Raw genomic sequence first — 15,865 nt, forward strand, 5'->3', positions numbered from 1 at the left:
TCATTCTCAGATGAATTTTGAGACCTTTTTACATTAATATTTGTGATCATATTTGTGCAAATTTATTTCAAGGGTCTTTATTCTGTGTTCCATTGGACTGCATATTTATCAGTACCATATTGTTTAGATTTCTGTTACTTTGTAATGCTTTGAAATAAGAAAATGTGAAGCATTCAGCTTTGTTTCTTTTCCAGATTGTTTTGGATATTTGAGGTTATGATTTCCTAAATTTTAAGAATACTTTTTCTGTTTTTGCAAAAAATATAATTGGGGTTTTGATGGGAATCACATTGAACCTGTAGATCACTGAGGGTGGTATAAACCTTTTAATAATATTACCCCTTTGATCCATGAACATGGGGTATCTTTCAATTTGTTTACATCCTTAATTTCTTTCAAGCTTTTTTTTTTTTTTTTTTTTTTTTTTTTAGTTTTTGGCATACAAACCTTTTGCTTCTTGGTTAAGTTTATCCCTAAGTATTTTATTTTATTTGATGATATTGTAGGGGATTTTTTTTAATTTATTTTTTTTAGCATCACTTATTATTGGTATATAGAAAAGTATTAATTTGTGTATCCTGAAAATTTATTTCATTCTTTAGATACTTTCAAGAGTTCTTTTTTTTTAAAATTTTTGGTGGGATATATGGGGTTTTCTACAAATAAGATCATACCACTGGTCAAAAGACATTATTTTACTTATTCTTTTCCAATTCAGATGTCTTGTTTTTCTTTTTGACCTAATTACTCCGGCCAATACTTCCAGTGCAATATTTGATAACAGTGATTAAGAGAAGTCATTTTTGTCTTATTCCTGAAATTAGAAGAAAGACTGTCAGATTTGTTTGATCACTGAATATCATACCAAGTGTGGACTTATCATTTATGGCCTTTATTATGTTGAAGTAATTGCCTAGTTTTTTGGGTGTTGTTATTAGGAAAAGGTGTTAAATTTTACCAAATTTATTCTTCTATATGTGTTGAGATATCCATGTGATTGTTACACCTCATTGTGTTGATGTGGTATATCATGAAAATTGATTTAGTGTATGTTAAACCATCCTGGCATTTCAGGAATAAATTCAATTGGTTCATGGTATATGATCCTTTTAATATGTTGTTGAATTTGGTTTGCTAGTGTTTTGTTGAGGATTTTTACTCTACATTAATCAGGGCTATTGATCTGTAGTTTTCTTGTAGTGTCTTTAAAAAAAAAAAACATGCCATATGTACAATGAATCAAAATACAGTCTGTAAAAAAAAAATTAAAAAAAAACAGGTCAATCTGGTTTTATAAAATGAGATAGAAAGTTTATGCACTTTCTAATATTTTTGGAAGAGTTGGAGAAAGTTTGCCATTAATTCTTATTAAATGTTTGGTAGAATTCATCTGTAAAGCCTCCAGGACTTGAATTTCTCATTGTTGGAAGAGTTCTGATAACTGTTTCACCACATTAGTGGTTTGGGGTCTGTTCAGATTTTTTATTTCTTCATTGTTCTGTCCTTGTAGGCTATATGTTTCTGTGAATTTAAATTTTTCTTCTAGTTTATCCAATTTGTTGGCATGCAATTATTATAACAGTCTCTTGTAATCATTTTACATTTTGTGTCATCCATTGTAATGGCTCCTTTTCCATTTCTTAACTTTATATGACTTTTCTTTTTCATAAATAATCTAGCTAAAATTTTGTCAATTATATGGCTCTTTTCAAATGATAATTTTTAATATTGTTTATTTTTTCTATTCTTTTCTAATCTTTATTTCATTTATTTATGCTTTACTCTTACTTCTGTCCTTCATTCTGCTAACTCTGTTTGTTCTTCTTTTACCAGTTTCTTGAAGTATAATATTAAGTTGTTATTTTGTGATCTTTCTTAATGAAAGCATTTATCATTATAAATTTGTATTTTGGCTCTGTTTTTGCTGCATTTCATAAGTTTTAGCATGTTGTTTTCATTCTCATTTGTTTCAAGATATTTTGCATTGTCCCTTTGGATTTATTCTTTGACCCATTGGTTGCTCAGGAGTGTGTTAATTTCTACATATTTTTGAATTTTCCAGTTTCCCTTCTGCCATTAAATTATAGTTTCATTTCATTGTTGTTGGAAAAGATACCCAATATTTTCCAATAATCCTTAATTTGTTAAGATCTGTTTTATGAACTAATATAAGAACCACCTAGGACAATGCTCCATTTGCTCTTAAGAGGAATTAGAATTTTGTTGCTATTGGGCAGAATATGTTGTATCTACCTGTTAGGTCCATTTGTTTTATTGTGTTTTTGTGTTCTCTAATTCCTTACTGATATTCTTTATGTTTGCCCTATAATTTTAAGTGGATAAAAATCAAAGTGGGAAGTCTCCTATTGAAATAAACAAATTCTAAATTGAAATCTATCATTATTGTGATGTTGTCTATTTATCTTTTCAGTTAATGTAAATTTAAAGTGCTCTGATGTTGGTTGGATATATATATTTATAATTGTTATATATTCCTGGTGAATTGACCCTTTTATCATTATGCTGTCATTCTTTGTCTCTTTGATTAGTTTTGAAATTAATATTTATTTTTTCTGATATAAGCATGGTCATTCCTGTTCTGTTTGAGTTAAAATTTCCAAGGAATATCTATTTTCATCATTTCACTTTCAGTGTCTGTGTGCTTTTAAATTTAAAGTTGATGTCTTATAGACAGCATGGAGTTGAATCTTTAATTCATTTATACTTGAAGTAATTATTGATACAGTAGTCTTACTATTGTAGTGTTGCTAATTGTTTTCAGTCTCATAGATATTTTTGTTCCTACATTTATTTTTTCTATTCTTCACATTTTTTAGTAATGTACTCTGAAACTTTTATTATTTATTTTATTAATCTAGTTATTTTCTCTGGTTTCCATTGGAATTTATAAAACGTGCTTATAACACTATTTTTGATCATAAAAACTTAACTTTGTATACAAATACTTTATTCCATCTTTGTATATTATGTATCCATTAATGTATTATTATAGTTCTATATTTTTAATTTGCCACACCATAATTAAAAGTGATTTATGTACCACCATTACAGTATCACAATATTTGTCTACATGGTTAACTTTAATAGTAAACTACTTTATACTTTCATCTAGTATTTTTTTTTTATTGTTACAGGAAAATTAACTTTATGGTTCTACCACTGAGCTATATATCTAGCTCTAATTATTTTTTATTTTTAGTCAGAGTCTCACTAAGTTGTGCAGGCTGGCCTCAAACTTAAAAGTCCTCCTGCCTCAGCCTCCCAAATCACTGAAATTATAGATAGTGCTACCATGCCTGGCTATACTTTATGTTATTTAACATCCTTTTATTTTCAACTTGAAGAACTCCAAGATTTCTTGTGAGATAGGTCTAGTGATGATGAACTTCCTCTGCTTTTATCTGGAAAGGTCTTTATTCTTTTATTTTTGAAGGAAAGTTTTGCCAAGTGAGGTATTCTTGTTTGATGGGGTTTTTATCTTTCAGTGCTTTGCCTATATCATCCCATATCCTAAGGGCCTGCAAGAAAGATGTCTGCTGAAAAATGATTCATGTTAGAGAAATTGGCCTCATTTGTATGTGACTACATACTCACTTTTCTCTTGTGGCTTTCAAAATTTCTCTTTGTCTTTGACATTTTATAGTGTGGTCTTAGCTCTCCAGATTCTTTGGACACCTGTCAAATGGAGTCCCTTAGACTTCTTGAATCTGGATTCCTATTTCCACCTCTGGATACAGGAAGTTCTCCATCCAGGACTTTTCTCTCACTTTCTAATTCTATAAGGAATACATTGGTTCTTTCCATGTTTCCTAAGTCCCTTAGGCTTTCTTCACTCTTTTCCATTCTTTTTCCTGTTGTCGTTCTAGCTGGATAATTTCAAATTATCTGTCTTTGAGTTCATAGATTCTCTTTTCTTTCTTCTGCTTGATCAAGTCTGCTTTGGAACCACCCAACTGAATTATTATATCCTTCAGCTCCATAATATATATATGTGTGTGTCTGTGTGTGTGTGTGTGTATAATATATATATGTGTGTGTGTATATTATATATGTGTATGCATGTGTATGTATCTACATATATATGTGTGTAGGTATACACATATATAGCTTTGTTGAAATTCTTATTTTGTTTATGAATAATTTTCTAGGACTTGTACAATATACTTATGATACTGATTGAATTTCAAATTCTTCATCAGGTAATTAATGTTCTTCTGTTTCTTTAGCATCTATTTCTGGAGATTTATTTTGTTCCTTTGGTTAGGCCACATATCCTTGTTTCTTAATGTGTCATATATTGTGTTAGGATTCATACATTTGAACAAACAGCCCCTTGTCCCAGTCTTATGAACTGGTGGCATATAGGGAAAGATCCTCATCCAATCAGTTTGAGCTCTAAAAATTTTGGGACTGTATGAGTTCTCTGGTTCAATGTGTACCATTTGTCATTTAAAAAGACTTTATAATGTCTTTTTCAGTAGCTCATAATCACTTGCTCCCTCTGGTGTCTGTCTACGACACTGCAAATCCTCTCGTTCTACTACAGCAAACCTCCTTGCTCTCCCTTGCCATGAGGCAGACAAGACAAATACCCTTCTCTGGAACATCCCTTCAAAATTTGTAATGCTAGGTGCACTCTCCATGCAACTCTTTTCCTCCTTAGGAAGAGGTTTGGAATTATGAGTCTTCTCCCATGTCCCAATGGGACCCAGCTGTGCTGCTCCCAGTTTAACCTCTAGCTGTTCCCTGTTTCCCTACTCTTCTTCATTCTCAGTGTGTCCCAGATATCCAAACTATGCCAGTTCCACCAGCACTTCAAAAGTCCCTCAGCAGCCCTCCAAAAAGTTGAATGTTGGACATTTTCTCTACTCTTTTCTTTCCCTTGAGGGATTTTCTACTGGTGCTGATCAGTGCTGGCTTGAAATAGGAAGTAATCAGGGTAAAATAAAGTTGCTCTTTTCATCCATTTGAACATCACTATTTTTTGCTTTCTGATGGCCTGGAATTCTCATTTTTGCTTTGCTGAGCCCTGGAATTCTCATTCATATAATTTTATAATCAACATTTCTGGGGAAAACAAGGACTGGGGAATTTTATTCCAACTTTCTATGACTTGAGTAGATATGTGCTTTAAAATTAAGCTTATTGGCACTTTTAGGGAATATTCCTATCTACCATTTTGTGCAACCTTTCTGCAAATCCCATTGGTCTATGCGGTGGTGAGTAACTTTACTTCACTTAAAATCACTTCATCGTATACACTTGGATATTGCCAGTAGAAATAGATGCCACTTTTAAGCTTATGACCTTGAACAGAATTGAACAGAATTGTTACTTCCTTCTCTCTAACTTAGAGACTTCCACATATTTCTAGAACTAGAAAAACTTTAGAACACAAGTAAACTTAATATGTAGAATAAGATTCAGTAGAACTGAAATAAACCTAAGTTTTGGTCTTATTAAAACTCTCAGAAAAATCAATGTTAAAAAAATAACAGCTATCACTGATTGATTATTAGTATTCTTTCATGTATAATTTATTCAATACAACAAAACTTTTTGGAATCTTTTACATGCTGTAAGGAACTGTGTCCTCAGCTCAAGGTATTTACCAAACAAAAGTTAGAAAGTTAGTATCTGAACTGAAATTGGAATCGAAGTTTATGATTCTTCAATCTGTGGTCTTAACTCTATTATCACTACCGTATTAGCTTGATACTGTATCATTTACATCTCTTTTATTCATGACTGAAAATAGTGTCCAAAATAAGAGAAGAAAATGTATTGACTTAACTACCTGGAAAACTGAAATGGCAATCCATAGGCTCAAATCTTGACAAGTTGTAGTTTCTCTCTGTTCTTTCTGGGACTTTCCTCCACATGTTGAATTTCTTCTCCAGCTGCATATAGTAGCAGTATTGCTATAGCAGCAATAGCCTAACATCTGCTCAGGTTGCATTTCCAGCAAAAGGAGAGATTCTCTTCCTTGCAGCTCACACACTTGCCTTTGTAATCACCCTGCTTGGAATCTTGAACCCTTCTGTCTATAAATCACTGTTTACCAATCACAGGGGGATTGAAAGTGCTGATTGACTAAAGCCTAGATAATATATTTCATTTCTGTAGACAGAGTTTGGAATTCTACCCAGAAGAGGGTTATTACTTCCAGATTGGTAGCATTTACCAGAAAACCGGGAGTGCTTGTTGGGAGACCAAAATATAACACATGTCTACCCTGGTTGTGATGAATAGCTGAGAAGATATTACTATTAAAACATGTTTTCCATTAACTTCAAATCTTTCCTACTTCTACAAGAAGAAATAAGATTTGTAAATATACATGTGAGTTGGGGGAAATGATTACTATTCAACATACTCTTGGGATGATCTTGCTCTGGAAGCACAGTATGAGGCAGTATTACTAGTCTGAATTGATGCCTGCCTTCTATTCACATGAAAGAAGAGACATGGATATGCAGCATTGGAGAAGGAGGTGTAAAGGATGCTTAGCTTGATTGAGAAAGGTTAATTACATGTGAAATGAGGCTGGGATTCAGAGGATGTTTGCTCTAGATTTTGTGTAATGTTATATTAACACTGGGATTCTCTTTATTCTATTAACAAAATAAACTCATTTTGTTTGGTTTCATTTTACAGTTGCTTTAATCCCACTGAACATTTATACTATTATTTAATTTTACTAAACATTTGTGGATAGTAAAATACCTATAGAATTAAGCAACGGCAGGATATTAAAGACATCCAGTTCTTACAGAGATTTGATCTGCTAATTAGCCACACCAATTTTATGGATCATTGCATCTCACTTAAAATGTATTGTTATACGTTTATAATCTTTCCATAATGAGCTTTTATTGAGTGCATGGGCCAACTTCTGTGTGATGTACAAGAGAAACTCCCCTCCCCCATCTAAATAATATGTTTGCAAGCCTAGCAAATCACAATAGCATTCCATGTAAAATAGTCCTCTTAGCATTATTACATGGCTTATTTGGGGACATGATAGAAAATTCAGATACACAAGGAAGAACACGTTGGAATGTTATCCAGGGAAGCTAAAAAAAAAAAAAAAAAAAAAAAAAAAAAAAAAAAAAAAGAAGGAGGTGGAGAGGAAGAAAACCGTCATCTAATAAATTGATAGGCAATATAAATTTATGGAGAAATCATATGGGTGTCAATTTTCTGTCATTATCCCACTGACCTTACATAATCTTTTGCATTTCATCTTTTCTATTCCTCAAATGGGTAAACTAAAATTTTCTAGTTTCTCAGAAGGGATATTCATTTTCAGAATTATTTATTAACTTTTAAAATATTTTAAAAGTTTTAGATTTCATATTACTGAAAAAGAATGGTCAGGTTGAACTGTGACCAACAATGTTAAAATTTACTTGAGCCCTGTGCTCTGAGAGAAGAGTGATGATCCAGAAACTACCCCTAAACTTTTGTGTCATCAGAAATGGCTGGCTGCAAAGAAACACCCTTCCGTATATGATTCAGATAAGATTTATGAAGAGCCCCGTGTTTACCTGTGACAGGGCTCTTTAAATTCCTTTTCATTGTCTCATAATGATTAAACTATTTATTCTTATTGGCCAATCTGGACAAAATGCCTACTAACTTGACTTGACCAAATTGTATTTAGACTTCTCTTCCTTCCACAGGGCCCTAAACTTTGGTTCACTCTTGAGCACTGGAACTTGAAACAAACTTCTTAATGGTCTCTCCCAAGAATCATTCCATGTGCTTGTGCCCTTTCCCCACCCCCTGCACAACTCATCCTGCTCCGCACACAGGGTTTTCTTTTAGCCTTGTAAACACTCCTTCCTATAAAAGAAAAGCCATTTTTCCATGTAACTATTGAGACACATGAAGATCTCATGGGTGGGTTATTGGTGGTTGTAGCAATTAACTGTTCCCTTCCCATATCACAGTAGACCCTCCCCACATTGCAACAATCCTTTTGAATAAAGTCTTTCCTTATCTAAGTGTGGATGTAATTCTTCATTTGATGATATAAGTATTTTAGCAAACCTAACATCATTATCAGGAAACATTGTTAGAGAGAAAAAAATTGCATGATCATATTTCTTCCTATCTTAATAGAAGTTGAGTGGCATATTTTTAGCAATGCTTCTAGTACAATGAAATTACTGGTAGAAAGATATACTGCACACATAAGCACCAATGTTTCACAGGACAAATTAAATGCCTCAACCTCATCACCCTTTGACTTCCTGAATTCCTACCTCCCAATGTGCCGCTATTTCTTTAGCAACTATGTTGGAAATTCTAGTGTCATCTTTTAATCTTAATCTTAACTACTTCTCACCGTTAGTCAGTCTCCATGTCTACTGAATTTGCCTCTAAAAAATGTCACTCGTGGTACCTTCTTCTTTCTTGTTCACTGTTGCCTTTCTATTCACTCATTGGTACCTCAGGCCAATCCTATTATGCTACTTGTGTGGTCTCTGTTTCAGGGAAACTCCTCCCTCTTCTTCTGGTTTGCGGAGCAGGAATTTGGAGGAAAATGGGCAGAGTGTTTTGGACAGATTCAGTTTCGAGGTAGTTACATTAGCTACTTGTAGAGTTCTCAGAAGATTTGGGAGCAAATGGAAAACTCAAGGCCATGCTTTGAGAAAATCCTGTTTTAAACTCAACAGAAAAAAAGAATTGAACGACAAATGAAGAGGAAATTAAACTTCTGAAAGTTGAAATCTATGTCTGGAAGTCAAAATTCATTAAAGCAATGTTTTGATATGTTTTGAGTTTTATCAGGCTGGATGTATATTCCCAGGTCTCTTCTTCATTCTGGTAGCTATTTTATCTCTATTTATTTATTTTTATGTGGTGCTGAAGATAGAACCCAGGGCCTTACACATATGAGGCAAGCGCTGTACCACTGAGCCATAGCTCCAGCCCCCAGGTAGTTATTTTAAAGTTCTAGGTATTGACATTGTTTTAGATGCTGAGGATCTACTTTTTTTGTGATGCACTTTAACTTCTAATAATGGATCCAGTTGACCAATTCAGGAGACAAACAAGCAGAATTTTTATGGATTGACAGAGCTTTTTCTCAGGTTGTTTTCCTATTCAAAAGTGGTTTGCTCGAATAGAATTAAAGCCCAACTTAGCCTGACATAATTCCCTGGAATTAGTAAGGTGCCAGGATTTAAGGCCAGTGTGGATGCTCTCAACAGTGTTTCTCTAGAATGAGTCTCATTGTGCTGAGAAGGCCAACCAAGTTCTGAGGCAACTTCTAATATCATACAAAGCACCACATTTTCTAGCCCTTATGTCTTTGATCACACCAGTCCCTTCTCTTGGATACTGTACCTCGACAAGAGTGTATTACCTACTGGATTTTAAATCACTGTGAGCAAGAAATACACATTTACGGTGATACAATTTTTTACAGCAAGTTACCTAACCTAACACCTTTTAATTCAATAGAGTTGTGGTGGTAGAGAATGCCACATATGCCTTCTTTTTTAAAAGAAAAGATCCATGAAATTGTAGATAGAGGCATGATTGCCACTAACAAAAATGAATGAATGAATGAATGTACTAGCCCTCTGGTTTCTAGGAATGATCATATGACTAAATTTTAGGCCAACTGTAGGTGGGTGGAAAATAACAGGTAAAAGTTTTCGGTGGTGTCCTGAAAGGGAATGAGCAAGCCATTGCTTACTTTCTCCTTCCTGTCTGCCTAGAGTTTTGATAATTAGATGGCAGGAACTGGAGTGGCCGTATTGGTCATGATATAGAAGCTGTAAATGGAAGAAGGCAGAGTTAACATATCAGCCCTGAATTTCTTGAACTTAGCCTGTTAAGGAGACAGTAAAATATTTTAAGTCACTGTTATGTTGGCATTTGGGTACAATATATGATATATGCTAATAGTCTCAAAATGAAATGAATGCATGAATAAGATATTGTGACACTGAAATTAACTCTTTCCATTCTACTGTGGCTTAAAAACTTGTCATTATATAACTGGTCTAAGTAGCTTGACTGCAAGTCACCACCTGGAGGTCCTTGGACTTGGTTTATCACTTAGACATATGTTGATTGACCCATATATTGCTTTAAAATTGAAAATTGCAACACTTATACCTCAGCAGATTTCACATGAATATTCCTATTTATAAATCTCTTATAATATCAACTGATAAAGCAATGCTCAGTCCACAGTCTGGCCTCACCCCAATGGCCAGAGTAAAGTCACATTTGCACATTGGGGTGGTTTGTGGGTTCTCATGCTCACTGGCCAAGACTGCTTCACTCTTTTGTGTGATCACCTACCCAGGTGGCCATTTTAGTTTGGGACCCACCATGTCGTATTCTAATAAAAAGAGACTTCTATTACTGATGGACACATACTGCTTCACACACATATACACTGTCAAAATGGCCAAAGTGAAACTGTTTTACTGAAATTTCCTTCTCTTATGAGCTCTTCAGGTCAGGAGCTAATTACCCTTTGCCCTTTGTCCTTCACATTCACTCTGGTGAAAACCACACTCCTAAGCGTTTTTATGGCCTCAGATCTAATTGAAGGCAGAATCAGGCATCCTGCATGGGTTTAATCTCTCAAGCAGGTCTCAGCATGAATAACCCTTCCATAAACTAGCAGGCTTCCTCTTGTGGGTTCTTTTCAAGACATTTTCCTGGAAGTCATGGTGCTTTCTTCTCTGCACAATAAATAGACCTTATTAATAATTAGCATCCTCGCCCAATGTGTCGTAATTGGGAGAAACTCTCACTCTCCACAACTAAATGACCCACCCAGAAAAATCAACATCATCATCTGATTTACAACTTATTTCTTTGTATGATGAATACTGACAAAGTAATAATTAACATATTTCTGGAAATGAGTTCTTAAAAATAATTTAAAAGAAAATTAATTGTGTTTAGTTGGAAAGAATCAGAAAAATGCTAAGAGCACTTATCTTTGAAAAGAGGATGTGGGGAAAAAGGGGGAATGATAGCTAGAAGAGACTTCCTGCACTTCATTGACTTCTGGGATTTTTACAATATGTATATTATATACAAATACAAATAAATGTACTGATTCAGATATATCTAAATGAGATTTGGTAAGCATTACATTTTTTAGAAAATAAAAAATAATAAATAGAAAATATACTTTAATAGGTGCTGAGAAGTGTATTGTTATATAATAATGCTATAATACAAATCTACTTAACGAAACCTTTTTTCATGCATACATATACATAAGCACATGTTAAAAAACATTGAAAAGGGAAGGAATAACACAAAATTAAGATAACCTATCGGGAGAGGGGAACATTAAGACAGAGAACAAAAGACCCCCATTAAAATATTAAAATATTCTTTCTTTCTCTTCTTCTTTATTTTTTTTTCTAGTTATTGTTGCTGGGGATTGAACCTGGGGCTTCATGTATGTGAGGTATGTGCTCTATCAAATGAACTACATCTCCAGCCCTAGTCATAAAAATATTTTATTTTTACGCTGCTTATTTTTTCTGAATTTCATACATTATTTGAGTAATTTTTAAAAGTAATTACAAATTAGATGCAATTCATACCTTTGATGCAATATTTCCATTTCTGAGATCTTTTATAGTTATTCTTACTATAGTAAAAATGAAGTATAATGTATATAAATACCTCAGGAAAACACTTTACTGTTGAGAAACTAAAACATAATTTAAATATAAAATTATAAAATACATGTTAGTTATGACAAATCCACAAAATTTAATGTTGCTTAGTCACTAAAAGCTGTGATTACTAAGAGTACGTGATGTCATGGAAACATTTGTGACTAAATAGCAAGTGGAAAACAAGTAGGATGCAAAACTAAATATTTGTCTTAGTAATAAAATAATTAAGATACTAAATAATAAAATAATTAAGATAATTGAAATGTTCATGTGATTGTGTTTCAGGAAATATAACTTGAAAATAAGAGACTTTGATAATTTCCAAAGTCATCTGGTCCACTGTGCATCTTGTATCATGAAGAACACAAAATATCCTGGATCCAAAAGATACCAAACTATTTCTGTAACACATGGGGTATTGGACACTTAATCTATTGCAACCAACTTAAAATTTCTATCTAAATGTAATTGTGAAGATTTGTAAAGGCACTCCAACTTAACATGTATGTTGAACATTGGAAGCAAGTGGAATTGTGAAAATCTGCACCATTTTTGTATACTTGTGTAAGCTTGAATTTCCCTAATGAAAGAGTCACACCTCCTGTGCAGCCAGGGTGTAAATTCCTCTCATGCCTGGGAATTCGATTTGGTAATGAACTATACCTTCTTTATTCACTGCCAAACTGTCAAATGGTCTTTACTGTACTAAATAGAGCTGCTCACTGCTCTTTCCTATACTGTTCTTTTCATTCATTCTGTTGGTTCTTCTTCAAAGTTTCCATCTTTCTTCTTCCTTTGTTATTTTTCTAGAAAAATGGTGAGAAAAGTGCACCTTCTGGTCATCAGTAATTTTCTGGATAATTCAAACAAGGATTTTATTTTCAAAGTTTTGATAACCCCAATCATTCCCATGGGAAGGTTCCAGTTAAAGGTTTTCTGATTCGCCCATTCATCATATTGTTACTTAAAAATCAGACTTGAGAAAACCCACTATGGACTCAAAAGCCTCACCTGAAGACTCCGGACCTGCGCAGTCTCTTCTCCCATGAGTTCTTATCTCTCCACTCAACACCGACCCCTGTACTGCTGCTCTATGTTTCATGTTTGACTAGTAATGCAGTGGGGTTGAGTGACACTCTGGGGTACACTGAATAAGTCACAGCTCTTCTGCATTCTTTGTGTTCTTCTCTTATCCCACAGTTTCTCCCCAGTTGAAATCCCACAACTTGCTGCCAGTAGCTTTTCTGCAGACCTTAGAGGCTTTAACTATTTTTAGTATATTTTTTGCTACAAATATTCCTTTTTATTGCCTTCTTTTTTCATATCTATGTATTACTTTGATTTTTTTTTTTTTTTTTTTTGCAATATAGGCTAAGTTTCAGGTCACAATTCCTAATACTGGGATTCCAGATTTTTACCAGAAGAGGTTCATCCTCTAGATATTTCTGTGATCCCATGAGCAAATCCTACGAACCATCACATATGCAAAAAATTGAATAATTCTTATTTTTATAAATACAACTATGTTTCACTTTATACCTAGATAACTAAATTACATTTTGAACTCAAAAATATAACTTTAATAACAATTATTCCCTCAAAATGACTAGTTGGACTAGTTTCTATGGTTCTTATTCAATATATTATATTAATTTCGCTGTCACTTTACATTTATCAATTGTCAATTCTTATTCCATTTTCAGGCACATTAAACCTTCCATATATTCAAACTAAAGAGCCCTATTGTAGGATGTACACAAATGATTAATAAATTAACTAAATATTTTGGTACTTAACTGCTAATGAATGATCAGTGAAAAGTGTTTAGATTTAAATCAAACATTATTCAATGTCATCCTTGTTTATCACCCAAAAAGTCTATATCTGCTTGATATCTGCAAAATAAGTATATTAAAATATAAAACAACTCCTTAAAATGAAATCATATTGCTAAATATAAGAATTATTGGGATAGAAATATCTGAGTCCCAATTTAAGTGACAGTAAAATCACTGAGAAGCTTAGAGCTATCCTAGGGGCCTTGAAGGTATGTTGACTTCCTCCCCTTCCAGAAAATGATCATTATCTAAAAGACTTGGGAAAATACCCGTCTGGTCTTAGGAAACACACATGACTAATGAGTCATGCATTAAAAAGAAGTTCCAAAGAAAAATGGAAAGGAATATAAGTTTAGTGCACACAGCATAAAGTAAAACCAAGTGGGGAGCTGTTGTTTATGCAGAGATCTTTGTCAGAAGGTTGCATTTTTTTTCCACTCAGAAGGGTATCGCAAAGCTAAACAAGCTCACAACTTACAGTTGGTCAAAAAAAAAAAAAAATCCTGTCCCACATAATTTTCTTAGTTTTAATAGGAAAATATACCCCATCTCAACAAATAAGCTATGTTTTTGGATACATTAAAAAAATAAAAAGGTTAATAATAAATAATAAAATAAATAATAAATAAAAAAATATTAATGGGTTTATGAAAGATTTTCAGGAAGCTTGCTCTTCAATATAGTAGAAATTAAAGCACTTTCATGATTTTATTAATTGAAAGGACTGCTTCACTTTGGCAGTCTGACAGGGAGGAGAGTATAGAGGTACAGGTGTCTCTGTTAGCTAACAGATCTTTGCTTTCCATTGCATTCTGCATGATTCACATTTGCCTTTTGAGAGAAGAAAAAAAAAGAATCAAGTGAGTCTCTTTAATAGATGCTTTACATATTAGTAAAAATTGAAAGTAAGAGACTTCACAAGTAGTCAAGAAATGAGTGGCAAGGGAATCAAGATTCACTCCTCTGGAGTCACATCACTGCACAGCACAGCTAGTTGGTTGTGCTTTTGTCAACATCAAGATCACATAAACAAATTGTTTAATTCAGAATGAAGAATAAGTGGAAATCAGCTGAAGATATTTTTAAGTCTCTAGAGCAATATTAAGACACAATATTAATGTTTGGTTCAAAAGTATGCACTAAATAAGCATAATTATAATGAAAACAATTCTAGATATATATTATTGAATTGACTGTTTTGTACAGAAATGTGTTCTGTAATGCTGTATTCAGAAGTCTTCAGATGCAAAGATGGAAAAAAGAGGCATTTTTTTTTTTTTGTAAAAAATCATTAATATATTCAAGGTTTAACTTTCTTTTACAAGTGTTTCTGAGTGTACCATATGGCACCAGTTAGATTTGAAGGTTTTCATTTGCTTTTTAAAAAATCTAGTGAGGTTTCCTTTCATAAGCTCATACATACTGGTTATTTTTTAATAAGCATAAAACTTCTATATAACACCAAATGCATGATTTAACAGGAAGGAATAAAAAAATACATGGCAATATAATAATTGGCTCATTTAGTTAGGAATTCCTTTGAAGCTCAATCATGAAAGATAAGCAGTCGTTAGCTTATTAGCTCAAGTTGGACCTGGTGGTTATTTTTTTAAATAAGTTCTGGAATACATATCTTGACAAATTGTAAAATGCCTGTCCTCTTTTCAGTGCCCCCTCCCTAGTTTGATATTCATAAAGAGGAGTGAGCTAGCTTGTTCCTGCCAATCGAATCAGTTGAGATGGAAATGATAGTGTGTTTGAGCAGATGTGTGTCAACATCACTCTGCAAAAAGAAGGTTGCCTGTGCCCTGCCTTGGCACAAACCATCCCAAAATAAAAAACACTAAAACTCTGCACTTTCACTAGAAATCTATGAAAATGTGGTTGAAGACTAATATAGGAGAGTTGAAGATTTGAATATACTTGCTAAAATTGTTCACTCGCAGGCTCTGCAGACTACAACCAAAGAAGGAGAGTTTCAAGCAAAGATATTAGTAGAACAACCTTTAGGAAATGTGAGTGGAATCTGTACGGATTAATGAGCTGATCTTCCCTGAGCCTGATTGTACTTTTGATAAAGAACCAGTGTGTTAACTTTTCACAGATCAAGGTGTTTAGGTAAACTATTTCCTTGCCAAATATGAAGGCCCTAACATTTTCTCCACTAGATTTTCAACTTAATTTATATTAATTTCTAAATGGAGTCATTACTTTTAGGGAATTTATTTCTGTTATTTTCCTATATATTTTTCCACAGTAAAATTAGTGGGAAAAGATTGCATCAGAATGTAAAATGAACATTTGAAAATGAAGACGTTGAATGTGCAAGGC

The sequence above is a fragment of the Sciurus vulgaris genome (genome assembly GCF_902686455.1).
Source record: "Sciurus vulgaris genome assembly, chromosome: 3".
NCBI lineage: Eukaryota > Metazoa > Chordata > Mammalia > Rodentia > Sciuridae > Sciurus > Sciurus vulgaris.